This window comes from Amblyomma americanum, chromosome 1, assembly GCF_052857255.1.
Source record: "Amblyomma americanum isolate KBUSLIRL-KWMA chromosome 1, ASM5285725v1, whole genome shotgun sequence".
Taxonomy (NCBI): domain Eukaryota; kingdom Metazoa; phylum Arthropoda; class Arachnida; order Ixodida; family Ixodidae; genus Amblyomma; species Amblyomma americanum.
The window spans coordinates 302,234,446-302,262,307 of record NC_135497.1 but is presented as its reverse complement, the minus strand read 5'-3'; the positions used below and the strand labels follow the sequence as shown (position 1 = coordinate 302,262,307).

The 27,862-nt window shown below is 50.7% G+C and overlaps 1 pseudogene; it reads left to right on the top strand.

Annotated features, from left to right (window-relative positions):
• The first annotated feature begins 9,148 nt into the window (after positions 1-9,148).
• On the top strand, positions 9,149-21,013 carry LOC144119705 (uncharacterized; annotated as a pseudogene).
• The last annotated feature ends 6,849 nt before the right edge of the window (positions 21,014-27,862 follow it).

Here is a 27,862-nt window from a genome sequence, read left to right as displayed (position 1 = left end):
TCTCAGCGCTTGCCATCCACATGCCGCTTTCAAGTGCCCATCGGGTATAAAGGACCCGCCATTCGGCGCAATCATGTGTGGGTAACACAGTGAGCATATCTTTGGGAATGCGGACGGTCCGGTGATTAGCACTAGCCCCAAGTCCTGCCACTGCTCCATAACTGCACACCAATTTCATCTGGTAAAAGCCGGCACACATGCGTCGCCGCATTGCAGAGGCACTGTGTCACGAAGAGAAGTGCTCGAACACAACGATCACGCTACCATCGTCTCCAGAAGCTGTGGATGCCATAGACTCGGTCTATCGTTCCCACAAATTGAATTCTGCGGAAGGAGCATCTGTGGATGTTACAGGCGCGGCCTGCAGCCGCCAGAAACTCAGTTCCACGGCGGGAGCATTCGTGGACGGCAAAGACCCGGTTTAGCGTTCCCAGAAGCTTAATTCCGTGGTGGGAGCAGCATCAGCAGAACTGCGTGGCTCTCCAGTTGTCTCTGCGAACCGGTCGGATCCTTCCGTGGTTTGTAGTTTCTCACCTACCAGCATGCTGCGCACACTGTCTTCAGCAGGAAACGAAGATTGTAGCCAATTACTAACCATGGCTTTAGCGCCTTTTGCTGGTTCAAAGATTGTGACCAGTGCGCCTAGAAAAGAGGCCTCTCGTCCCGAATTACTGGTCCGTTCAGCGTCTGTATCAGCAATGGTTGCGATGGCCTTGCCTTCCGTTCCGTTTGGCTTCTCATCATCGACAGAGAAGCTAGCGATCATTACTTTGTGTTCACTGCCTCGAGAAGTATGGTGCACCTCTACTCAAGCGTCACGGTCATAGGAGGAGTGCTGGACAAGAGGGCCCTGCGGCATTCTTCGAAATGCTCCGGGGCAAGGTTATTCGCAGGGTTCACAACCTCCACGAACACGGCAGTATCTGGCTGCCTTATTGAAGAGTGCTTTCTTCCTTAGAACGACGAGATGTGGTACCGCCATGGAACAAACGGTCGCTATCAGGGGCGGCAATCAGTGTACCAAGAGCACTGGAACCTAGTGAGTACGCTTGAAGTCGATTCTCGCTGGAGAGGCTGGCGTCTTCCAAGATTTGCGTTCCGCCGAAGGTCCGCTCAGGTTTGCCCTGAACTTCTGCCCGTGCTATCCGACGATCTGAAGCCACGCGTTGACCGCTTCGCGTGGCCACCGGGGCTAAATTTCATGAAGGCTTATGGAAAAGGACGACTTGTTCTTTCTTCTCTTGGAACCGGACATGTTTGATATGTTCCCATATCTGAGACTTGATTTAAACTAGCGTAACAGAACAAGTCTCTCTTCACCTCTCGTGCTGAGAGCTCGGCCCTGACTGGAGCAAGCGTACGGTGGCATTGGTCTCGCATTCTTAATTGAACGGATGTACAATGTTCTGTAGTCTCTGAAATTTCAGGCTCCTACCAGTGCGTCCAGCTCCTGGAACCAGCGTGAACCTGAGTTCCAGTTCTCGATCTGACTTGCCTGACGGCGCCGCAAGGAGCTGACGCACCCACGACTCGCCTGTCCCGCTTTGGAAAATCCATATATATGTGCAGCCTGTATCCGGATTCATTGTGCGGTATGGCACTAGAAAGAATGCGTCATCTAGACCCGGAGTCACTGCGCCGACTGGTAGACGGCTCAGTGCATCATTTGGTCCCAGATCGGCTGCGTCTTCTTGTCCCGGACTCACAACACCGGTGAGGGCTTGCTTCCAGTTCTGTTCGGTGTGGCCGGTGCTGCTAATAGCAAGGCCCATAGTAAGCAGCTTCGAGCCACGACGAGTTGTGCGTCCAGTGCTTTCTGCGTCTCCCACTTTCGTCTCGGTCCTTTTCCGAAGATACTGCCCTTTTGACATGCCGTGCAGTGACGCAGCCTTTTGCGTCGCTGGTACCATCGGTGGCGTTGCCGCTCGTGGCAACTCTCCGAGGAACTGTACGCACCACGCTCAGACTCGTACACGTGCGGCCAAGTGGTGGAGCGCTCGCTGCGTTCGTTCGAACACCAGGGACGCCAAAACTGTGAATTCGTCGAGGAATCATTCGAGCCTTGCAGAGGCACGCGTCGGTTTTACGGCGCAGCACCAGAGCACGGCATCCATTCTGTCTGACTGTACGGCGACTGACCAGCTAAGTCCATCCTGTAGTTACATCCCTGTTTGAAAATGAATGGGTGCTCTGGTTGCACTCACGTTCTACCCATGAAAGCAGGTCTCCACTGTGGGCCCTTGCCAGTCAAAACACCTAAAACTTCGAAATATGGCAGTGGAACTGCAGAGAATATAAGAAAAGGAGAGAACTATTACAGCGATTCATAAACGAATAACTAACCCCACCCGATGTAATAGCGTTACAAGGAACGAATATGACGCCAACGCTGCAAGGATACAGGACTCACGTGTACCCGGAAAGCGCCAAAACCACCACGCTCATAATTAAGCACTTATTCGCAATCATGCACAACAGCATATCCGACACGGAAATATAACACGCAATTACAGAGATAGTTCCAAAAAAGAAAAAGCAGGGCAGCAGCACCTTCGTAGTCAACATCTACAGCTTCCCTAAACACCAGAAGGACAGTAAATTCTATGAACTCTTCCGCGGTATAAGCAGCCTATAGCCAAAGGAAACAAATTGGTAATAGTAGGAGAATTCAGCGCCAGAGACACAAGCAGGGGCTATGGCAGAGCGCACAAAAAGTCTAGAACATAAAAGAAGCGGCAGAAGCTACGGGGTTTCATTTGATAACGGACCCATGTACCCTGTTGTGCTCGCGCTCCCTTCCTGCTGCTGAGTTCGGCGAATTAGGACATGGGGAGGATTCCCTGAAAACCACCGCGAAGGTGAATGAGCCCTCTGGAAGAAACGAGGCTGCAGGAATGTCGGATGCAGCGACGATAATGGCGTCCCCACGTGTTCGAACATGCCATCGGGTCGACGAACGGAGTGTTGTCCTCTTCAGTCACGCTGGGGTGGAACAATTGCGTGACAACTGCGCCTTCGACAGAGGTTCCGCGTTCCGGTCATCAGACGACGAAGTACAAGATCAGTGTTGTCCTCTTCGGTCACGCTGGGGTTGAACAAATGCCCGAGAACTGCGCCTTTGACAAAGGTTCCACGTTCCGGTCATCAGACGACGAAGTACAAGACCAGTGTTGTCCTCTTCAGTCACGCTGGGGTTGAAAAATTGCCCCAGAGCTGCGGCTTCGACAGAGCTTCCACGTTCCGGTCATCAGACGACGAAGTACAAGATCAGGGTTGTCCTCTTCAGTCACGCTGGGGTTGAACAATTGCCCGAGAGCTGCGCCTTGGACAGAGGTTCCACGTTCTGGTCATCAGACGACGAAGTACATGATCATGGTTGTCCTCTTCAGTCACGCTGTGGTTGAACAATTGCCCGAGAGCTGCGCCTTCGACAGAGGTTCCACGTTCCGGTCATCAGAGGACGAAGTACAAGATCTTTCAACCCCCGCTGGGAGACAGCCCACATTCCTGTGTCACGCAGGTGCCTTCCGGTTCCACATGGGCGCAGTCCGGACCCACGTGCACGCCCACCTGGAGGCCGTGTGGACGACAACGTGACCGGGTCCTGTTTCCTTTCCATCGACCGAGCTGCGGGAGAACATCAGGTCCGCCCTGCCGTGGGTGGTACCATCAGTGCTATCGTTTGATTGGACATCATTCTTCGAACGGTATTCCCCAGCTAGGGATCTGGGGAATACGAAGAGTATTTAACGAGCTGCTGGTTTGGTACCAGAAGAGAGCCCCCCTCTTGAGAGATACCCTTTGCTGGGAGAGACTCCCGACTACTAAGAAGCCCTCTTTACTGAGAAGCACTCTTAGTTGCCCTTACTTGTACATTATGTAAATAGTCTTTGTATAAAGTGTTCCAAGTTTTCTTCCTCCGATCATCCTCGTCTCTTCTCCGGCCCAGTCACGCTACCTGAATCCCAACAACCCCCACTAGGACCGGGAACAGAGTGTGCAGGGACACCTGTCCAGACCTAACGTACGTCAAAAGAACGTAGCAAACGACGCGGGAAAACCTTAATGAAAACCTAGGCAGCGACCACTATAATATCAGCACGCAGATTACAGCCAGCCGATTCAGGCGGAGAATCAGCACTGCCAAACATACGGATTGGGTCGCGTTCAAACAGGCATGTAAAGAAAGCCTAACCGATGGAATAGACTCGATTGAGGCATGGAGGAACATGCTCAAAGACAAACAACGCAGTTACACCAGGGAGATAGGACAGAGCAGACACTCGAGGTGGACCCTAAACTCCTTAGGCTGTGGGAAGCACGTAAGGGGCTCATCAAACGGTGGAAAAAGCAAAGATACAATAGGAAGCCAAAACGGAAAATTGTGGAAGTAACAAAGAGAGCAGAGGAGTACGCGGAACAACCAGCGAGAACGACTTGGCAGCAATTCAGCAACTTGCTATGCGGAACTCTAAATATAGCCAGAACGTGGCACAAAGAGCTCTCCTCGATCGAACTAAAACCAAAAACGAAAACAATAAGGCGATCCACAGACTGGTCCATCAAATCCAAGGACCAGATTCGGAATTAATAAAGTAAGGCAGAAAAGCTTCGGCAACAGCAACCCAGCAGCATACACAGAGCACTACCGAGGACAGGAAAACCAAGAATTAGATAAACCCATAACTAGGGAGGAATTCTGGGCAGCAATTAGAAGCACAACAAGAAATACAGCCGCAGGGGCGGACAAAATTACAAACCCACTCATCCGTAACCTAAGCGACGGAATGATTGAAGAGCAAGCCGAATACTTTAATAAGCTATGGGGATCAGAGACTCTTCCAAAAGAGTGGGAGCGCGTGGAATTAGTAATGATTACCAAACGAGGTAAACCACTGCAGGTAGAAAACCTCGGGCCGATATTTTAACCTCGGGCCTGGGGAAATTATACGAAATAATTATTACCAGACGGGTGCAAGATTACATGAAGGATAAAGAGCTATACCCCCATAGCATGTCTGGCTTTCGGGCAAAACTGTCCACGCAAGACGTCCTGCTGCAGATCAAGGACGAAATATTAACCAACGTACCCAGACAATGCTAACGCAAAATCAATGCCCTGGACATAAAGTGATCTTTTGATAACGTTAGCCACGAAGTCGTACTAATAGGCCTGAGCGATTTTAACTGCCGGATAAGAATCTATGGATACGTAATAGCTTTTCTCACAATTAGTACGGCTACGATAGGGCTCGTGGAAATCAGGTCCAAGAGCTTTCAAACACCCAATAAGGGAACGCCGCAAGGGTCAGTGATTTCACCCATTCTTTTTAAGATAGCAATGGTTAAGCTGGCTAGACAGGTAGAATCCATACAAGGCATAAGGCATGCAATATACGCGGACGACATCACTGTGTGGGTCACAGATGGCTGCACTCAGCGAAAAGGAAGCGAAACTGCAGGCTGCCGTAGCGTGCGTAGAGAGAGAGAGAGAGAGAGAGAGAGAAAGACAAACTGAAAGGCAGAGAGGTTAGGTATACAGCGCCCGGTATGCTACCCTACACGTGGGAAGGGGAACGGAGGGAAAGATAGAAAGGGGAGAGAACAAAGGGAGATGATCACTTTTCCACATGTCCGTTCGCCATTACATGCAGGGTACACAGAGCACACACTGATAGTTCACAACCTTGCACTCAGTCCTGAGTCCTTCGTGAAGTTGAAAAGTGCCTTCAAAGCTGTCCTCTGCGATGAAGGCTTACTCCAAGGACCCAGAATATGGCTTCAGTAAGGGGTCGAGGATCTAAACAGCGGAGTGTTGAAGCATGGAGTGCACGCTCACGCTGAAACCGAGGACAGTTACAAAAAAGTGTTCTATAGTTTCGTCGCACCCACAGATCTCACACGCAGGAGAGTCTGCCAATGCGATTAAGTGGGAGTAGGCATTTGTGAACGCCACTTTCAACCACAGGGGACAGAACAGCGTAGCATTGCTGCGGGAGAGGCCAGACGGAGGACTGAGTTGGAGTAAGGGGTCTAGGCGTTGCAGACGGCATGTGGAGTTGCTAGTAGAAGACCATGACGCTAAAAGCTCTCTTCGGCCAAGCATTCTCAGATGTCTTGCTTGATGATAAATTCCGATCTATAACAATTCCTAAAAAACGATGAGGTGCACGATAGGCAATGACATGGCCGTCAATAGCGGATAACGAGTCACACTTTTGCGCGTAAATGTCACTGTAGCGCACTTCTCGGCTGGCACGCTCAGACCTTGCTCGCGGAGATAGGAGGAAGTTATGTTGTTGCCCTCTGAAGTCTTGCTCGCACCTGGAGACGCGTCACAGAGGAGGCCCAGATGCAGATGTCATCGGCATAAAGAGATATGGACGGTATTAGGCATGTACTCCTGGAGTCTCATAAGTGTTAAACAAAGTAGTGCTGAGCAGTCCGCCCTGGGGCACGCCCCGGTAGGTGTAATGAACGGGTGTGGAGCCATGTTCACACATAATAAAAATGTCCGTTTGGTCAGATAGCTTTGAATCCACATATACATCCGTCCAGCGATTCCAACAGCCTCTAGCGCATTAAGGATGGCCTCATGTGTCACGTTATCTTATGTACCTTTGATATCAAGAAAAAGTGCCGCGCTCATGCGCTTCTGGCGTTTCTGTTGCTGTACTGTGGACACGAGATCAATGACGTTGTCTATAGAGGAGCAGACCCCGTCGGAAACCCGCCATGGCATTAGAATACACGTTTTTGTGCTCAAGGTACCACTCAAGACGCGCCAGAAGCATACTTTCCATGACTTTTCCCACACAACTGGCCAAAGCTATTGGCCTGTATGATGACAGGTCAAGTGGGGATTTTCCTGGTTTTAGTAATGGTATCATGCGACTTGATTTCCACTGGGGAGGAACAACTCCGTCTAGCCACGAGTGGTTGTAAAGGCTGACTAGCTCTCTACGCACGTCGTGGCCAAGGTGGTTCAGCGCAGCATATGAAATGCCGTCTGGATCTGGTGCAGACGAAAGCTTACATTCTGCAAGGGCAGCATCAGGTTCCTCACGTGCAAAGACAACATCCATCGCTGAACCGCGTGATTCAGGAGGAACACGGTGGGAACTCGAGGAAGTGACTGCACTCGCGATTGTCCTGCATAAGTCAGTTGCAACTTCAATCTGATGATGGTTTTGATGTAGAGCCAATGAATAGAAAGGCTGTATTTGCTGTGGAAGGGTTTGAGGCACCGGCACTGTCCGCCTTATGAGGGACGTGGGATTTATAGGATCCAGAAATTGACAGAAGCACTTCCAGCGCTGTTCTGCCAGCGTGTTCATTCGTCGCTTGATTTTCCTCTGCACACGACGCGCCTCTCTGAGGTCCCCTACGCATTCGGTTCGTCTGTGACGCCTTTCTGCGCGCCGACAAATAGCACGTGGGTGGTCTAATTCGACATCAAATTCGATGCGCACTCTAGTTGAAGTGAGGAAGCCTCTAGCAGCCTTCATTGCTGTTGCTATAATGACCTCCAAACTGGAAGTGAGGGCCTGTTTGCATGCCTCTTCCATTTGAGTTTTAAATGCCGTCCAATCGATGTGCGCGTGTTTAGCTGGGCCGCACACCCCAAGACCTGGAATCTTGAGGTAGGTGGGTATGTGGTCAATCCCGTGGGTCTCCACACTACAAAACCACTGGACACGGCGGCGCAGAGACCGCGAAGCTAGCGTCAGGTCTAGGCAACTGCGGTATGAACTGCCTCGCAGGTATGTCGGGCTGCCGTCATTCATTACGCAAAGTTCCATTTCTGAAGCAAATAAGGCCAGATTCCTCCCTCTGGCGTGGACTATAGGACTTCCCCACAGGTGGTGGTGGGCGTTGAAATCTCCGCTAAGAATTCAGGGAGCCCGGGATTCCTTCATAATTGTCTTCAACCTCTCGCTGTCCAATTAAGAGGAAAGGGAGACATACGCCGCAATCAGGGTCAACACACGTACTGATTGTCATTGTGGAGTTGAACTGGTCAGCAAACGTACGTTATGTCGGTGAGGATGTAGACCGGAACTTTGCTGTGCTCGCCTCAGGTCGGAGCAAGGAAGAGCTCGTACCCGGAAAGCCTGATTGCTTGGGATAAGTTAGTTTCAGAGATGACTAATATCGGGAAGTAGTTGTTGAAAACATATTACCGAAAACTTGCGATTCGTGACTTTAGGCCTCTTGAGTTCCACTGTAAGACCGCAGCGCCCCTGACTTGCTCCCGAAACGTGGGAAGCTGGCCAGCCGTTCTGTTTTAAATATTTTGTAGTGCTGGAACCAGAGAGTCCAGCACCAGTAAGACGCTTCGGGCGGTAGACGTTTGCAGGGCCTGTATAAGAGGGAGAATGGCGTTGACAACCGTCCGGAGGATCACGACGGCTTGACGATCTTCCTCTGGGAGCCCTTCTCTCACGACAGTGAGCTCGCGCGATGGGAGCTTGCGCTGAGGAGGCTCAGCAGGACGTAACGGCGGAAGCGCTAACACGAAGACGTCTGATTATCCTTGGCGATATTTCGCGGACTGGACACACTTGTACGTGGCGGCACGGGAGGAGGTTGAGAAGGAGGTGCCGTGGGCGCGTCGATGTGGTTGCTTTTTGCAATAGACTTTCTTGAGTTCTTCTTGCGGCGTTAACGCCTTTTCCGAACAGTCGCGGCAGCTTCACTGTGCGTAAAATTGTCCCGAACCATTTGCTTTAGAACGGCACGCTCACTTTTTAAGCGCGAACAATTCTTAGATGAGGCGTCATGAGGCCCGTTGCAGTTGGAACACTTAAGCACTTGCGCATTACAGGACTCAGCGCTGTGAGCTCCGGCACAACGAGAGCACACTCCCGTGTTGGGGGGCGCTGCGAGCGCGCGACGTGAGCAGACGTGTGTCTCTTCGGCTCCGCCGATTTTCGGCTGGGGCCGCGTCCCAAATCATTCTACCCCGGCAAACTTGGCGTCAAACCAGCCGGAAAACGAAGCGGAACACCTGGATTCCGAATTCGTTCAGGTAGGCCGATTTTCTCTAAATTTACGGCCGTTTTTCGACCGACCACGTCGGCGCTGTCGTTAAGCCTAACGGCGTCGCCAACGCCTGGCCTGGTGGAATTGGCCCTCCGAGGAGAAGATGGCGACTTCCGCGCAAGAAGAGCGCGGCTACGACCCTGAGGCGATGTTGTGGACCTCGGTGCCCACCACCGGAGATTCAAATTCGACGGTTACTCCCAAAATTCGGAGTCAAGCTTTGCTTCAAGCGGCTGCACGCCGCTCCCAAGATAAAGCCCAGATGGCGGCGTTCGGCGCCGCCCCGGCCGCCGGTTCGTCGGTCGGAAACGTGAACGCTCCCGCGACGCGCGCCACGGGAAGCAAGGACAAGGCGTTCTCGAAGTGGAAGCCGCGTCCAATGCCCAAACCGACACCTGAAGACTATGTCATAGTTATAAAGCCCAGAGAAAGCGTTTCTCTTCACGAGGCGTTCACAGAAACCGGCTACGGCACTGCCATTTCAGCGTACCTCGGGTTGAAACGGGCCCGCGCCATCTCCGTTCTTCCCTCACGAGAGCAAAACCTCATCATTGTGCATACCCCGGACATCGAGGCGGCCGACCAGCTTATCGGGGACTTCGCAGTAAATTCCGACAATGGGTCGATCCCGCTTCGGGGTTACCTAAGACAAGACGGCGGTAGCATGTGCCACGGCGTGATCGTGGTCCGTAACTCGGACACCACGGAAACTCTTAAAGACCGAGTGTGCTGGCGCGCCGGCACCATCCTGGAAATCCGGAAGTTCGGGACATCCAACAAAGCACGCATCACTTTCGCGGGTAAGGAGAAGCCCCGTTACGTACATTATGACAACATGGTCGTCTCTGTGAGAAACTACTACAAAACTATCCCGGTGTGCGGCCAGTGTGGGGTCGTCGGGCATCGCGCTGATGCGTGTCCAAACCGGCGATCGAACACCTGCGGACTCTGCGGATTCCAAGCTCCGCTAGTGGAGGGGGTGCGGGCTCCTCACAACTGTGTTCCCCGGTGTTCTCTGTGCGGTGGCTCCCATGGCACCAACTCTCGTGACTGTGCAGCATAATTCCGCACACCCAAGACGAAAAAGAAAAAAACGGCGTCCAAGAACAAAAGGCGCTGTCTTGCGCCTCCCGGCGATCAGCATGGCCAGGAAATCTCCAACACCGAGAACCCACCTACCGGAGGTGCTGCAAAACAACCATCCAAGGTGTCGCCACCACACGGCGGACTGGCGAAACAGTCGACAGAAACGCGCGGTGATACCAGGGCCTGGGTCAACGCAGTCAAAAATGGCCACCAGGTGAGCGGTTTGGGTGGGGCTGCTTCTCTCTCCTCCCTTTCCACTCCTTTTCCAAGGGCGCATAGCGCCGAGCAAGATCAAATAGCTGCACTCAGGGCCCAAAATGAGATGCTGCTAAAGAAAATTAACGAATTGGAATCTAAAATCAACCAGTCTTCTTCTCCCCCCTCGCCTCCCGCGGCTGAGGTAATGGAGAGTGAGCTCGTGGTACCGAAGGCGGTAACAAGTTTGGAGGCCGCATTCGAGGCCCGCCTCGGGGCCACAGAGGCCCGATTCGCCGCTATAGAAAATCAAATTTCAATGATGGTAAACGCCATCTCCAAATTGCAAGAGACAATCCCCGCGATGATTGCCCAACAAATTGCGAATTCCTTGCGCTCCTCGCGCAGGCCCGGGGATCCCTTACCCGGCCGCCCTCACAAAACTTCTCGACGCACCCCCGAGGTAGCCGACGACGACAACTGCTCACTCTCTGGTATGGAGGATACCCCCCTTCCTGCGAGTGTTGGCTCCGGAGCAGTGTCAGTACAACCCCTCCTCAATCTAAAGGACCATGGCGAGTAGCCCTAAGATCAGGCGCTCCCCAAGAACCAATTCGGCCACCCCCGTCCAAATTGTCCAGTGGAACTGTCGGGGCTTCCGTTCTCGCGCAAAGAGGGTGGATCTCCGACTTTACCTTTCAACTTTCGATTCTCTTCCCGCGGTGGTTGCCCTCCAGGAGCCAGGGAGTGGCGTCACCCTCACAAATTACATCCCCTTTCAGCAGGACCCCTCTTCCTGCATCTGCGTGCATAAAAATTATACGGCTAATCTAGTTGACTTGGAACTTTACACAAAATATTCCTATGCGATGGTGACACTTCTTCCGCTCAAGAAACAAGATGCATCACTCCACGTACTCAACATATACTGTTCACCCAAACTCAAAAATGTAACGTTCGCAGCACTCTTTAGCCGCGCTCTAAAAGCTGCGGGCAGGGACCCCCTGGTGATTGTGGGCGAATTCAACGCCCACAGTACACTATGGGGATACGTGCGTGAAGAGAAGCGGGGACGCAAGCTAGCGGAACTCGCGTCCACGCTGGGCCTGACTCTTCACACTGACCCTGCATATCCAACGCGGCTGGGTAATTCCGTGACCCGGGATACATGTCCGGATCTCACCTTTACCAAAAACATTGTACACGCAGAATGGATCAACACCGAGGAAACCCTCGGTAGTGACCACTGCCTTATCAATACCACCGTAAGGACTAAACCATTGGCAAGACCCCACGCACAAGCTCGGCTTCCAGACTGGAATAAGTTCCGGCAAAACTACATCAATTCGGCGTCTATCCACGAACAAGGCTACCACGCGTGGGCACAAGGATTGGTTACACACCTTCGTTCGGCGGAAACACAAATTGAGCTCTCGGAGGCGACTCCGGAGGTGGACAACCACCTTCTGCACCTCTGGGAGGCGCGGCACAGCCTCGTCCGCAGATGGCGCCGCCAAAAACGTAACAGAAAGCTCAAAATTCGTATCGCCGAGCTCACCCAGCGAGCGGCAGAGTACGTGGCCCAACTCGCCGACTCGAACTGGGTGGACCGCTGCAACACGGCGGCCAGACAAATGTCGAGCCGGAGCACGTGGCGCCTTTTCCGCGCCCTAATTGACCCGACTCAAACCCGCGCCGAGACACAAAAACATCTCCAACGAGCTATTCATAGCTTCGATGGAAATACATCAAAATTAGCATGCAAACTGCGCGACCAGTATCTTTGCACTAAGCAGGACCCCGGAGGACCCGTGTTCTCGCATGCAGGTTCAGAGAACGCGAATCTGGATCAACCGTTCCAGTTGCATGACCTCAAGGCGGCCCTAGCTAAAATGAAACGAGGAACGGCACCGGGCAGGAACAAGATAACTGTGAAAATGCTTGCTAATCTTCCCGATCCCGCCTACGAAACTCTCCTCGCTTTCATCAACTCGATCTGGCTTGGTGAGGCACCTATACGAATTGAATGGAAGACCGCCCTGGTAACTTTCATTCCGAAAGCCGGCAAAGCCATAAACACAGACAACCTCCGCCCCATCTCCCTCACGTCTTGCGCGGGAAAGCTGATGGAGACCATGGCGCGGGATAGGCTGTCTGGGATTCTGGAAAATGAACATACATTCGCAGACACCATGTTCGGTTTCCGCCCGCAGAGGTCCGCTCAAGATGTTCTGCTTCAACTTGACCGAGAAATTCTCAACCCTGTCGAATATCTCTTCAACGATAAGGCAGTACTCGCCCTTGACTTGAAGGGGGCTTTCGACAATGTCACACACGAAATCATCCTGCAACATCTCTCCCAAACGAACTGTGGACATAACACGTTTCAGTACATCAAGCAATTTCTCTCGGATCGACGAAGTTTCATCCGAATACAAGACGAAGAACACGGCCCATATAAACTGGGAACGGGAGGAACCCCACAGGGTGCGGTCCTCTCGCCATTACATTTCAATCTAGCCATGATGAAACTCCCGGCTCAGCAGGCGAAGGTCGAAGGCATCCAGCACGCGCTGTACGCCGACGACATAACCATCTGGGCCAAACACGGATCGGTTGGAGACATTGAGGCCAAACTGCAGCAAGCGGCGGAGTGGACGTTACTTGAATTAATGAAAACAACCTGATTTGTTGTCCACAGTCGACGCCGACGGCTGCTACCGGCTGCTTTCATCACATGCTCTGCAGACCGAGTCACATATCGGCACTTCCCCCTTACAGTACTCTATCGCTCGCGCCCTGCGACGTACGCAGTCGTCGCTTTGAGGTTACTGTGGCCAAAACTACGCTCGACAGCTGTTTTCACGCGCTAACGCTTGAGAATTCGTTCTCCGCAATCGCCGAAATCGCACACACGAATCCTGCGTACTCGGAAGTCCTCGTCACGAAAGGGGCTGGCGGTGCACCATCGGCCAAAATTCAAGCAGGAGTTTTCCGCTGATTAGTAAGAGAGTGTGAAGATATTAAATGCAGCCACTCGTTTCGTTTTTTGGTAGCTATAAGGTTCACAACGGCATATTTTCGGGCCCTCTATTCACCGGGCGTGAAGCTTTCGTTCGGCTGCACAAGCCCAGGCGACGGCGGCGAGCGACGAGCGGCACCGTCGTGCGGCGTTTTATGCCCGTATTGCTCAATCGCCTCGCCGATAGGTTCTATGGGCAGGCACCGAATGAAAGCATCTTCGCTGGTGCATGCACATCGCGTATGTCGCCATGGCTAGCATGGTCAAGTCCAATGAGTTTAGAGTTCTTAAGTTTATATAATGTCACACGAGCTAGTCTCCTACCACACTATGCCAGTTCCCACTAAGTACCCTCTTTACACTATACTGCGATACGGGGTTGTTGGTCGTGCTGGCGTCGTCGTCGGTCTAGCTTGATAGACCAGAGCGTCAGCGATGGCATTTGCATGCCGACCAGCCAACCGACCGCCGATCGCCGTCCCGTCGGCCTAGTGTAGCCGGACCCTATACCTATGCCGAAGAATAACTGTGCAACTATTATTAAAGCTTTTGCGGCACCAGTCACTCATATATTGGGAACCACTGCTACTTCGGTCGCCCGCGGAAGTACAGGGGACAAAAGACCTCGTTGCGCACATTGCAGCAACGAGTGCAGACGACGCTGCTCCCTGTATGCCCTGGTGACGTCACGATAACATTCAATATGGCGGTCGCTGCCGATTGGAGTTCATCGTTCTGAATTTCGATGGCATTTTTTGGAATATAGAGCGCGTCCAGGGCTGCCAAATTTCGAAATTTGAATCATAAGCTCTTGTATTAGTTAATGAGGCACAAAACTGCAATATGAAGAACGACCATACCATGGCCCCTTTAAGGCGGATCTCGTGTTCCCTCCAATTATTCTTGGCAAGGAATGCATAAAATCCGCCATTATTTAAACTTCCAAAAAGTGGCCCCGGGCTAATCTGATCAAGTACATATGAGGAGAATGTCTTTCGATGTAGTTGTGTGCAGCCTACGTGTGCATGCCTGATGTTATTCGGGTGTTCGCCCTAATATTTTGTTACCGCCTTAGTTGGCGATGTTCCCGGCGCGGCAAGCTGTGTTCTCAGCACGCAAGCTGGCAATTTGAATCAGTGGCATAACTCTATGCTTGCACGTTTTGTTTCAGGTCTTCAGCAGCAGGGCAGACCGGTCGCACCCTTTTTTCTTTTTTGTGCGCAGTGACATTCAGGGGTATTTTATGCATTTTCTTGTTTTGCTTGTACTTTGAAATAAAGGAACTTGTGCTTATTGCATCATTGCGTTGTTTTATTTACAATTGGCGCATAGTAAATGGAATGACTCCATTTCCAGTGAGCAATAGGGGCAGCTAGTAACAGTAAGTAAATAAGGGAGTAATTATTCAGCATATATGGCTGCTCTTGTGTGGATGCAAATAGGCAAACTGTCTAGACAGTTCCTGTGCTGATCTTCTTGTTTAACATTACTTCTATGATATAATGGTCATTCCCGTAGACTTCCCTAGTACATCTCCATTTGGCATCTTCCACCGAGTCGGATAGGGTTAGATCAGTGTTAGTGCCCGCCTGATTACTTCCTTCTTTTCTTGTTTTAATGCCTTCTGGGTTCAGCAACCTTGATTCCAGTTCTTCTCTGTCATTTAACATTTTTCTTTTGGCGTCAATCTTTTCATACCCGCCTCTGGTGTGGCTGGCGTTGAAAACTCCAATGACAATTAGGGGTTTCCTGTTTGCTATTCTCATGGCTATATTTAAGCAAGTCGCAAATATTGTCTTTGTTTGCTGAGGCCTGCTGTATATATTTAGGATGAAGACGCTCCCTCTGTTCTTTTTCCAGCTGATGCACTCGACCGGAACTGCGATTACTTCCTTGTTTTGAACCTCAGGCTGTATGGCCGCTGTATTACTTTTGACCAGTATGATAACTCTGCTTTTCCTTCCCAGACCGTCATCGAAGGTCTTGTACCCGGAGAGTTTTGCAGGTCCACTTGTTTCTTGCAGAGCTTTTGCCATCGGTGCCTGATTTCTGGTTCTCATGAATTGTTGTACTATTTATGGCCTTCTTATTCTCAAAGCTTCTACAGTTTACTGCCATATCACGGATTCCTTATTGCTCCTGTCCATGATTATCTACAGGGGGTCCTAGCCTTGCTATGATATACTCCTCGAAAGCTTGGAGTTTGGCCGTGTGCTTTGTTAGTCTGAAGTCCACGATCTTTGCGATCTTCTGCTCCATCTTGGAGAACATTTCTGTGATCTTTTCCATAAATCTTTCTTGATCATCTATGGTTACGTATCCAGCTTCTCCCTCCTCTTTCGTTGCCTTTCTCTTTGGCGGCCTGGCTTGTTCCACCACCATGCCATCCTCCCTGGGGGTCAAAGGTACTTGAACAGTGGGTGGTTTCACTTTTCTTTCTCCACCTTCTTTCAAGGTCTTCGCCTCGATTCTCAGCTTGTTGTTTTCCTCTCTGAGGGTCCTTAGGTCTTGTTTCAATATCCTCATTTCTTCCTTCATTACGCTGACCACGTCTTGCACGGCAGCGGTGGTGTCTCCCGGCTTGCTTGCGTTCTGGTTTTTTACGATAAAAGCGAAGGTCACGCCATTGTTTCCATGAAGCATGTTTTCATTTGCTATCCACCTCATGAAATCGTTTTAGTTTTTCATGCTGGTGTTATATGTGCTACATTTCACTTCTCACAGCATCTTTCTTTTCCAGTTATATAATAAACATTGATCTGCGCTTTTTGAATGAACCCTCGTTTATTCAAGGAATATCACTAAGTGATGTTGACCCTACCGACGAACAAACGCACTGAGAATAAGACAGAGCACTCATGAATCAAGGAATAAGAAATACAGACTACCTGCTGGGAATGGGAAGTTATATCGTGGGGACGCAAATTTTCTGGCGCTTTTATTTTTTGTTCACTGATTTCAAGTACTGAAATTCACGAAGCTCATTCGAAGCTTTCGTCCCTGGATTAAAACTAGCAGAGATTTCCGGGCGCATAAGAATGCACGCCCGCAACTGGTTCTCGTCGCCGTAATTCGTGGTACGACATAGTATGCAATAGGCATTCCTCGCTACTTTCTGCACGTTTCTCTGAGTGGAAATCGGCCGTATTTCGAAGGAGGCGAAATGCAAAGACGTCCGGGTAGTGTGCGATGTCAGTGCGCGTTGAAGAACCCCATGTGGCCTAAATTAATCCGGCGCACTGCTCTACTGCGCCTCTCGTAATTCACGTATCGCTTCTGTAGTAAACACCACAATTTACATCTTTCTTTACTGCCATCCCCACCGTCACCACCTGCGGGACTCTGCTTCAAATATTCCTGTACACTGTTATTTTACGCTCGTGATCTGCACATTATATTATCATTTAGAACGCGGCTTTATGATTTTTTTATTTCGAACATCAAAGCTATGTTTAGGGATATAACAGAAACGTTAAAAATATCCCAATGCTTTGCATCTGGACATTTTAGCGTGGCTCATTTTGAAATGTCAGCGTTTCAGATCTCTCGTAGGCGAGTCTTCATCCCTCTGAAGATCTGGGCCCAAAGTGGTGCTAGAGAGCCACACTACAGGATCCAGAAGCAAGCCCCTCAGCCTGCATATTTTCGACAAAGGCTGTATGCACACCTTCGATATTAAATAAGACTGCGGGCGCACTTTAGTTTGCGGCGCCGGCGTGTTCGCTGTAAAACTGAGAGGGAGAGAAATACTTCATTACAGGTAAAATAAAGGCGCTGTATGCACTTTGCCGCCAAGTGGTAAAGAGCCTACTGCTCGGCGTGAGCCGCCGCAGCCCCGCCCACCAGTGGGAAAAGGGACGATTGGGGGCAGGCACATGCCTCAACCGTCCCATCGCAAGCCTACCTTCATTAGGAAGCGTCGTCTCGCGGAGGCTGTAGCTGGCCAAGTCCAGAGCAAGCGTTTTGCGTCACACAGCTCAGGCGCAGCACCACAATGGGGACAGTCGTAAGTTAGTTTTAAGCGTTTGTCACGCCACCGATGACGCACAGAGGGAGTCAGGGCCGCTCCTTCCCGAATCCTGCGCACGGATACCTCCTCCTCCTCCCGACTGAGACTACGGGGGAGAGGGTACGAACACAGAGGAATTAGAGCGCGTCTTCACTGACGCAAAGCTTTTTTCTCGGAAACATGGGACAGGAACGGATCTGGGGGAAGAGGGGAAAGTGCCAGATGTCTGATGTGTCAAGGTGTGTGTTTGTATCCGCATGAATATTATGCGTATCGTGATTATGCCCGCGAATCCAGTGTATACGCACAGGACAGGAGTATTATTTGTAGAGTTGGTGTATGGATTGTTTAATTTGCAATGTGCGCCGGTCAGCTTTGAGCGGCTATACGCGGGCAAGGGAATCAGTGTAAATGTGGACAATATCGAAAGTGGGTACGAGCGGAAGGGAAGCCATTGCACTGTGTATCGCTTGAAGCTCTAAGGCAAGGCGAGCGCAAGTATCCGCTCTATATGTAGCGCGGGAGTTCAGATGAGGATGGGAGGGACTGTAAAGCTGCGGTAACTCCCTGCAGTGCTATATGTTTTGCATCGGTGTATATTGCACCCTGGAAATATATGCGCGGCTAATATCGGCGGCGAAGCAGAGAGGCGATTTTCTGTGAGTTGACAGGTTGACCAACGAGGAAGAGTCTATAAACGATGAAGCTGAAGCGACATCTTGTGCGCTCTATTCGCCTCACGCTGGTCGATGGTACCCGCTTAATGTAAATTGTGTTAAATTGAGCGTAGTCTTGCACAATGGGTATGGGTGTAATACGATGGAGATAAGTTAAGGAGCGCATAACCTCCCGATTTATTGCTTCAAGAGAACCTTGCTGTCGACGTATGAGGCGATGAAATTTGGCCTGGTACACTATTGGCAGCTTGAGAATAGAGCGCACAAGCTGACGAGCAGCATCAGAACGTGTTCCGCCAAAGCGTATAGCTATGCATCCAATCTGACCGAGAGTAGCGGGAGGCAACTTACGTGTCGTGTTTAGCCACGGATCCCCAGTCCCGGATGTATAAAGTATAAGACCTAGAACACACACACTTTCTACTTAGCAGTTCATACAGGGAGGACGTTAAGATTTCTCCCAACCGATTGTCCATCTGAAGGAAGTGTATAAACCGACCGACTTTCAATCGCAGCGGCACTCCCTCTCGGTGATGTGCTCAGCCTTACCTTTCGTCTATAGTGTTCTGTCGCTCTGTCTTTTTGCGATTTGTTTCGTGGCGTTTCCTAAAAGCTTTGTAAATATTTAGTTCATCTCAACAGAATGTATTTTCAACGTAATAAACACCATGAAAATATGTGGCGATGGCGTAGTGGTCTGAAGCAGCGGCCAGCGGAACGGAGTTTAGTGCCGCTGCTCGTTAGGATCCCTTTCCCCCAGCTATGAAGTTTTCCTTCGCTAGTGTCTTACAAATGTTCGATGCCGTCTTTCCGCGGCAGTAAGGCTCTTATGCTCTCTCTTAAGATAAAAAAAATATTCAGGTTGCTTGAAGACTTAACGGTTCACAAAATACCGCATTTGGACTGAATAATGCACGGTTACGTCACTAACTCCTTGACTCTGGACTGAACGACTCCCATGGATTTGTGATTGTAGAGAATTGACCAAATCTACCGCAGTAGAAGTCTAATATGATGCATTGGTACCCAAACTTACATCACATGATATATCAACCGAAGTAAGCTAGTTCAGGTCAAGGAAAAGCAATGAAAGTCAAGATACACCATGCAAAATCAGGACTAATGGGGCTAGCGCACGATAATTCGTGGTTAACCCCAAGGTAAACCACCCGTAATTTTTTGCTCGCATGTCAACGCATTACCCGAACGCAGAATGTCAATTCCCTACTATGACTGCAAGAAATTTGGTTCATAAAATAGGCGCGCGATTAGCTGGTCACACGTCTATCCTTAAAAATTAAACCAAGAGATGTTCCCGTTCAGGTGTCCAACGATATACGAGACAGATACTGCGCCATTTCGCTTCCCCAAAAAACAAATATTATTATTATTATTATTATTATTATTATTATTATTATTATTATTATTATTATTATTATTATTATTATTATTATTATTATTATTATTATTATTATTATGTTCCCGTTATTTGCAGAGCAGCTCAACTTTTCCTTTTGTAGCACCTTGTACAAGGCCGAGCCAGAGATTATTCAGACCAAGGTGGTTAAGCTGCTGCATTATTTCCATAGTAAAACTACAATGTTTGGCTTTGCCCGCCCATTACGGCACCGCTTTCCGATTCCGCAATCCAGCGAAAATAGAAAGATACGGCTCTACTGAACTCCTCAACGTATGAATGGAAATATCCAACACTAGTGCCGCCAAAAGGCTTTGATTGGACAGTGGAATTTCGCAGAAGCATTTTTTTGCGCTGCAGCCAGTTCTTTGAAACCTCAATGAGCTGAAATCGAACTTCAGTTCGGGAAGCAATGCTTAGAATTTGGCAATTCAACAGCCTTAAATGTATAATATCTACATGTTTTTCTATACTCTCTGATGTTCAGACAGACTCGGAGCTGATATTGCAAATTCTGACTGTGATACCACGGTTCCCGTTGGACCGGCGGCTACCCGCACGGCCCGACCAGACCAGCGCCTCAATGTTAGCACATTATACAGGGTGTTCCACCTAAAACTTAACACAAATATTAAAAACAGGCTTTTTGAGTTAGAAGAGCTCTTTTTTCGGCATAGCATTGTCAGTGGTGTAGTAAATCACGGCTACGGAGAAGGCGTGCGGCTCCCCGTCTTTCCTATTCGCCTCGTGCATCTCCAGACTGCAGAAACTGCGTCTTCCCAGGGAACCTTCTCCCTAATAACTAGCGCTTTAGAACGGGAATCCATAACACGCTGCAGAGACAAAAAGTATTAGCTTTGAGAATACGGCCGAAGGGTATTTACACTCGGCGGCGGCGGCTTCGGCCAGTCGAAGGAGTTGCAGCTAGGTCTCCGGGCCGGAGCTCTGTAGTAAGGCCTCCCATTGGTCTTTGGTAGTAAGGCCTCCCATGTGTCGTCCCTCCAGAGGGCATGAAGACATTCCCCTAGTGTATGGTCCAAGGTGGCCCCAAGTTCGAAGTTTGCGCATTTTTCTGAAAATTGACCTCGGCACATAAGACTCAATAGGGCCGGGTTTGGAGATGTGCAAGTTTGTAACTGGAGGCAGCGATGGCTTGGTATCTGATTAAGGATCTATCCGCTGGAGGAAGTTTAGCTAATGGCCTACCACCACACCCACTTCCATCTGTTGGCCTGGACTGCAAGGAGCGCAGCCTCCTCCTGAGAGACAGGGTGCCAGGGTGGGCTTACCACAACACCGGCTCCCGCCTCTTTCGCCTTGGTGTCACCGCCTCCCTTTGGTGCACACTCTGCAGTGACCCAGCGGAGACAGCCCAGCATCTCCTATGTGAGTGCCCTGCCTTCGTGCCTGCCAGCACCATCATGGAGGCGGCTTATCGCTCCTTGGGCCTCCCCAGCTGTTCAGTCGAACACCTTCTGTTCCCAAGCGGCCACCATCCTGCCAAGGCCTTCCGGCACCTCCTCTCCTTCCAGGAGGCCACAGGCCTCTCTGGACGCCTCTAGGCCTGAGGGGGAAGCACATGCCAACTGGCTTAATAATTTCGGCTGCGCGCCTACCTTCTCCTTTCAATTTTCTCCCCCTCCCCCACCTCCTTCTATGACACGCTGGCAGCGGGCATGGAGGCTAGCCCTCCTGTACACATGCCCGTGTACACCCTCGCACTTTTCATCCTTCCATCATCCACAGAAGAAGAAGGGTTTGAATGTTCCAACACTGAAGCTGTCGCCATTGTATCGAATAGCTGTGCCCACGATGCTTCTTGCAAGTGCAGCAGTTTCCCATGAATTAGAATAAAGCGAAGTGAGGTCATTTGGTCGATTTCCTTATTCCCGCTGGGGATGACCTGTTTTGCGCGGCCATATATCAAGGCAACCTAGTTTTGAGCAGTTGCTGCGGTGACCCCGAGTAACGGCACTCACGGGTCGTCCGCGTGGCACCAACGAAAGAAAATTTATTTTAAAAATTGCGGCTCCAATCCACGCTGTGAAGGTGATTGGACTGCGAAGCTATGCTGTTTTCATTCAATTTTTAGCCTGACGTTTTTTGCTTACGACCAGCAAGGGAAAACGCAACCATAATCCTATCCGGGAAACACATGCGGAGAGAAGCAACTTGCTTCCTGTGGTTTGCAAGCGCCGTTATGGTACATTTTGCGGTGTGCACCTCATACAAGGGCTTTTAATTACGTCAACCCCTTTCGAAGTTCCAGGGGGGTGTGCTGCTTTGGCCAGGGAGTCAGCATCCTCGTTGCCATGGGCTCCGACATGGGCCGGCCCCATGGTAAGCCGGATGCGGGTTCCCCTGGATCAAATTACGTCAAGCCGCCAAGACAGCCTGCGGACGATGGGGAGGGGGGCTTCAAGGGCCTCTGCAGGAGCTGGAGGGCTCCCTTCATGACCCCTGGGCGCTCGCTCCAGATGTCAGCAGCCAAAGGAATGGCGGCCAGCTCGGCGGTATGAATGGCGGCCAGATCGGCGGTCGTCCACAACCGCCTAGCTGGCCGCCATTCATTTGGCTGCTGAAATATTTAAAGATGAACTGCCAGCTCGTCGGTCGTCCGCACACAAAGCTCGTCGGAAACAACCGACGAACCGTGCAGGGGAAGCCCGACGAGCCAGCGGTTCACCTCCGCAATCCCTTAAGCCACAAGTGAATGCCTTCCCATCGAACGCTCAAAGTTGTGAAGACGAAGTTTTAAGTATATAGAATCTGCATTCATAAAAGCTAAAGGAAGCGCTTTTGCTGCTGATATTTACGCTGCGCTCTCTATACTGCATGAACTTTCAAATGACTTGCGTTACTGGTAAGTCGACACACGTCATTTGTTTTGCTTTGCACTTAAAGTTCCGCCACTACCGTGGCAACATCAATTTTCGCCTAGTTGTCGAGATCCCTCAGAGAGGGCGCAAGGCGATAAGCGCGGTTACATAGTCGCGAATAAATTCACCGGAGCAATGAATGTACGACAGCTGTTTTCTTTGTGCCGCCGCGCCGCCTATTTCCGAGTTGCGATAATGTGATTTTTAGGCGCCACCATGGATGATCCACTCACTTTCAGAGCCGACGGGGCGCTGTGTTTCCGAGGTGGTTGGATGGCGTGTTTTACGTAGTAGTTCATTCAGTATCGCGTTTATGTGAGTGTGCGCGTGCGTGCGAGTTCGCGTGTGTCTGTGCCTGCGAATGTCTGTGTACGCCCGCGTGTGTGTCTGTGTGTGCGTGCGTGTGTTTGTGACAGCTGTATATTTTCGGAGAGCTTGCCTTACGAGGATTTATTTCTGTGCTGGATATCCATTATTTTTAATGAGGCTTAAATAAAAGAAATGTGAATTTTAACGTCCCGAAGCGACACGTTAGCAATTAGAGACGCTGATGTGGAGACCATTGGGCGAATTTAAACCGCCTGGGGTTATTTACCGCGTACTTACGTCGCACTGCACACGGACGTTTTTGTACTTCGCCTGCATCGAAATACGACCTCAACGTGTCCGCACTCTAAGACCCACGCTTATTCCCCAAACGCTCATCTCTACTTTGCGTTTCTTTTGCGGACAGGCTGCATCCCTCACCATCTCCTCCACCGCCTGTAAGCGGTAGCGAAAGGACCGTATCGAGGGGACATTCTGGCCACACAGTTAGAACGCTGGTCCGCCCGTAGACATTGGGGTCGCCCAACTACCTTCCACAATCCTCCGGCAGGCGACTAACAACACGGAGGCAAGAACAGGCGGCAGAAAAGCGTTATAACGAGCCTACATCATGCGTTGCCGGCGCAAACTTGGGGACTCAAGAAAACGAGAGGCTGCGCAGCTGACGTGCGAAGCTATCAAGGCTTTTGTAAACCCTCCTCTCATCTAAACTCTCAATCATGAACACTTTCATTGGTTACTTTTTGCACAAAAACGATGAACAAGGCGGCCGCAAGCGGGACATTCTGCGCCTAGCAGACGACGCACACGCCACGCTGGACCATTTCTGGCAACAACAGCCCAATGCTGCCCGCACGCCGCCCTCTGACTGCGGTACTTTCAGAGTTCCCGCGACTTTAAGTGCGGTTCGAGATATTGAAACGAAAGCTTCACTACAGGACATGGGGCTTCAAATTGTGGGCGATTCCTCTGCGCACAGGCAGGGAGAGGACGCACAGACAGGGACACTCGGCGCAGCCAGTAAGAGCAAAGGTTTATTCTCACATCGTCGACGGCAGGGGACCAGGTGACGTCGGGGCAGGAGGTCAAGGCTGTGCCCGTGGCATGGGGGGGGGGGGGGTAAGAACCCACCTCGATGATCGGGCCTCCATAACCCCCCCCCCCCCCCACCTCTCATGCTTAGACCGCGTAGCCCGGTTCTCCCTGCCCGACTCGGGAGAGAAACGGTGGTCTAGGGTACGCGGGGGGAGGCACGTGATTTGAGTGGCCGGCCCGCGAGTGGGCCCTACAAAACGCGGACCGTCCGAATTTGACCTTCAGCTGAGTTCTAGGTCAAAGCACGAAAAAGAGAAAAAGAATTGGATCAATATCCATTATCGGGAGTCGAGCACGCGGCAATGCATCCAGATCTTGTTTAAAGGCCGCTCAGCGAGAACACTATGCTGTCGACGTAACCTTGTTTTTACTTATTGCATCGAAATAGTATCGCAAAGAAAAGTCTAAGCATTCTTACGCAACAAAACACCAGGCCACCATACCCTTGCAAGAGCCCGCCTTCCAAAGCATCAAAAGTATGGGGGGCACACACATGCACCCATATAGGGAAGCCGGCTTGGCGGCTCTTGGAGGGCAGCATACACTCTCCGCTCCAAAGCGCATTGTTCACGAAACAAAGATTTCGACTAGCGGGATGATTCGCCGTGGCGGTCCATCAGTCCGCTCTTCCAGAGACTAAATAGTGTCAGCAACGTAAATAGATCATATGGCACAGCAGTTTTTCTCCACAGGCATAATAATAATAATTGGTTTTTTGGGGAAAGGAAATGCCGCAGTATCTGTCTCATATATCGTTGGACACCTGAACCGCGTCGTAAGCGAAGGGATAAGGGAGAGAGTGAAAGAGGAAAGGAAGAAGGAGGTGCCGTAGTGGAGGGCTCCGGAATAATTTCGACCACCTGGGGATCTTTAACGTGCACTGACATCGCACAGCACACGGGCGCCTTAGCGTTTTTCCTCCATAAAAACGCAGCCGCCGCGGTCGGGCTCGAACCCGGGAACTCCGGATCAGTACTCGAACGCTCTAACCACTGAGCCACCGCGGCGGCTTCCTTCTCCACAGGCAAAAAAACGGATACTGTAGGCTGTGATGTCAATGTCCTTGTTAATTGTTCGTTATAATATATTTCATAAAACGCAGCATCAATGCACAGAATAAAACAGCGGTCAATTGTCTCCGGTGTACTGCACAGGCGGCAGTACAGCGACTATAGCGCAAGCATCTCCTTAGCATGAAGCCATGCCTTGACAGGCAGCGTAGACGTTTGCAGTTGAAAGAAGAATGTTTTTGCGGCAGAAGAAATGCACATTCGCCTAACACGTTTTAAAACACTGGTGTCAATGAACTCCAGCCATGCCAGTTGCTGTTCTGAGCGGTGAACAGGCGTTGAAAGAAAACGTAACTTTGGGAGCGAGAACTCAACTTAAATAATTCTTTTCTCACTGTCAACAAAAATTACTTCTATAAAATTTCATAAATGAAAGGCAATAAATTTTTCATCGTAACCCGCTATTGTTTGTATTTTTATTTAGAACACCTCAGGGTGAAATTAGCGACTGTTTTTGGCTCAAAACGCTCTTTTTGCAACTTTGGTATTTTTTTTTACTTCCATGTAAGCAATTTCAGTTTTATTCATTCTGTGCGGTAAATATTTCTATAATGATTTTTTTCCGTTTCTTCTGCGAACTGCTTGCTCGTCTGGCAACTTCTGATTGGTGACGTCAGAGGGGCATACCCGACCCGCGTCGTCTGCTGCGCGCTGTTGAGGTGCTCGCATGCACACCGTACACGGCGGTCGCTCGAGAAATATTATTTTTTAGCTTGTAGAAATAAAACGCATTTTCAGTGTTTTCTTTTCGGAAGCCGTAAGCTTAGTACGCTAAATGAGTGATCCTGAAAAAAGCGGACTTGCTCGTGGCATCCCTTTTCTGATTGTTGAGGGAACAGAAATCGATGGACCCCAGCTTTGTTATTTACCCTCATAACCATGTAATTTTTATGTTATCAATATGGTTTCTTTTGACCAGTCAAGTGCTCCCGTATGTGAAAAGCGGCACGTGCCGTGCATGCCTTCGACGATGTGCGCCGTGAAAGCCGCAGAGTTTTACAGCTGGCTAATAATTTCTTGTGCGCTATTCATCGGCTCGATAATGAAGCTCCAATTATCACAATGTGGCACTAGAGTAACCTTGAGGCACGAAAGGAGCAGAGAAAAGTGCCGAATGAGGCGACTTCCCGCTACACGTGTGCATTAATTGTAAGTCGAACATACATTCCGTTCGGTTCGTAGAACCCCTTGGAAGGAACCAAGCCGCTTGCAGAACCCTACGCGACTCGAATGCTTTCACTGCCCGCGCCGATGAATTGTCGCCGCCACCTAAATGATGCTTGAAAATAATAGCAGATCATTTAGTGTTTACTGTGCGTGCGCATTGTGGCCTAGGAATGCGGCGATCACGACAACTGCAGCCCCGCGCTGGGGTTGTTTACATAGGTGTGCGCAAACAGTACTGCTCATTTGCTTGGCATACAACGCAAGGTGGGCTCTCCTTATCGTAAATATTACATACTATTGCTCACAAATTGTAGTTTTACTCATTTACACTATCAGAACACTGCGATAAGCGCCGCTGATGCTATATCGCCTGCTTTGGAAACGCTTCACCTGGGACCGGCGCTTCCCGCTAATTGTATCTGCTTCCTCTTATCTCTTCAGTGTTTGATTTTGAAGCGCTCTAGCTAAAAATGCGTTTGGAAATTACTTGAATTAATGAAAACAACCTGATTTGTTGTTCACAGTCGACGCCGACGGCTGCTCCCGGCTACCTCCAGCAGATGCTGTGCAAACCGGGTCACATATCGCCACTTGCCCCTTACTGTATACGCGCGCCCTGCGATGTATGCAGTCGTCGCTTTGGGGCCACTGTGGCCAAAACTATTCTCGACAGCTATTTGCAGGCGTTAAAACTTGCGAGTTCGCTCACCGCAATCGCCGAAATCGCACACGCGAATCCTGCGTACTCGCAAGGTCTCGTCACGAAAGCGGGCGACGGTGGAAATTCAAGCATCTGGCAGGAGGTCTCCGCTGATTAGTAAGAAAGTGTGAAGATATTAAATGCAGCCACTCGTTTCGCTTTTATGCGTTGCATATTGCAATCACTCAGTTCAGCCCTTGGGCGCGGCCGGGCCGCCACCAAACCACGTGACGTGACGTCACGACAGCCGGAGGAAAAGCTGGGCCCCAACTCGCGCGGTCGCGCGCGGCCGCAGCCACCACCTGACTCCCGCTCCTCCCGCTAGGGGCGCTGCGCCGGCGCGGACGTCACGGAGGAAAAGCTGGGCCCCAACTGGCGCGGTCGCGCGCGGCCGCAGCCACGAATTGACTGACTCCCGCTCCTCCCGCTAGGGGCGCTGCGCTATGATTGACGTCACGGCATATGTATAAAAGAGCTGCGCTCCTTCGCCGGGACAGTCTTATACCCCGGTAACACGGGCATTTCAAGGGCCCTCGAACCGATAGTCTATCGACTCAAAGGCGATCGAGCGCTGCTACACGGGCAGTTTCAATGGCGATCGAGTCAATAGCCTATCGAGTCAACGGAGCAGCACGGAACTCCATCGAGATATGCAACGTATTCTTGGCTTAACCAAGCTAAGCCTGGCCATTTTTTTGGCAGCTATAAGGTTCACAAGCGCAGTTTTTCGGGCTGTCTATTCACCGGGCGTGAAGCTTTCGCTCGGCTGCACAAGCCCAGGCGACGGCGGCGAGCGACGAGCGGCACCGTCGTGCGGCGTTTTATGCTCGTATTGCTCAATCGCCTCGCCGATAGGTTCTATGGGCAGGCACCGAATGAAAGCACATCTTCGCTGGTACACGCACATCGCGTATATGTCACCGTGGCTAATGTCATACAACTTAATCCCCGACCACTCTGCCAGTTCCCACTAAGTTCGCTCTTTACACTACTGCGATACGGGGTCGTTGGTCGTGCTGGCGTCGTGGTCGGTCTAGCCTGACAGATCAGTGCATCAGCGATGGCATTTGCATGCCGACCAGCCAACCGACCGCCGATCGCCTTCCCATCGGCCTAGTGTAGCCGGACACTATCCCTATACCGAAAAAATACCTGCGTTACTATTATCAACGC